We start from the raw sequence: 429 nt of genomic DNA on the forward strand, positions 1-429 counted from the left end.
CCCGGGCCTCTGTCGGCAGCGGCAAGCTCAGTTGGGAGCACGGGTGTTCGCACTGAAAGCGTCTACTCGCCCATCTCCGGGCGATTGCGCCTCTCTCGAACCCGACCAAGTACTTAGGACGGCGCTGCGCGCCGCCGGGACCTGAGAGGGTTTCGAGGTGTATCGTGCAGGGGAGCTCAGCCTCCTCCTGTTTGCAGAATAATTGAGCGGACGCTTGCGTGTTCGCGCGGGCCCTCGGGACACACTCCCGGGCGGCCGGCTGCTCAGCTCTCGTTGACGCAGCTCCCTGGTTGATCCTGCCAGTAGTCATATGCTTGTCTCAAAGATTAAGCCATGCATGTCTCAGTACAAGCCGCATTAAGGTGAAACCGCGAATGGCTCATTAAATCAGTTATGGTTCCTTAGATCGTACCCACGTTACTTGGATAA

At 58.3% G+C, this 429-nt stretch overlaps 1 non-coding gene across 1 annotated transcript in view; it reads left to right on the forward strand.

Annotated features, from left to right (window-relative positions):
- Positions 1 to 283: 283 nt before the first annotated feature.
- Positions 284 to 429, forward strand: part of LOC126329598 (small subunit ribosomal RNA) — a 1,893-nt gene continuing 1,747 nt past the window's right edge. The window contains exon 1 of the ribosomal RNA XR_007562360.1: positions 284 to 429. This exon is cut by the window's right edge and continues 1,747 nt beyond it. This is a non-coding gene — a ribosomal RNA (small subunit ribosomal RNA).

Source organism: Schistocerca gregaria, unplaced genomic scaffold, assembly GCF_023897955.1.
Source record: "Schistocerca gregaria isolate iqSchGreg1 unplaced genomic scaffold, iqSchGreg1.2 ptg001200l, whole genome shotgun sequence".
NCBI lineage: Eukaryota > Metazoa > Arthropoda > Insecta > Orthoptera > Acrididae > Schistocerca > Schistocerca gregaria.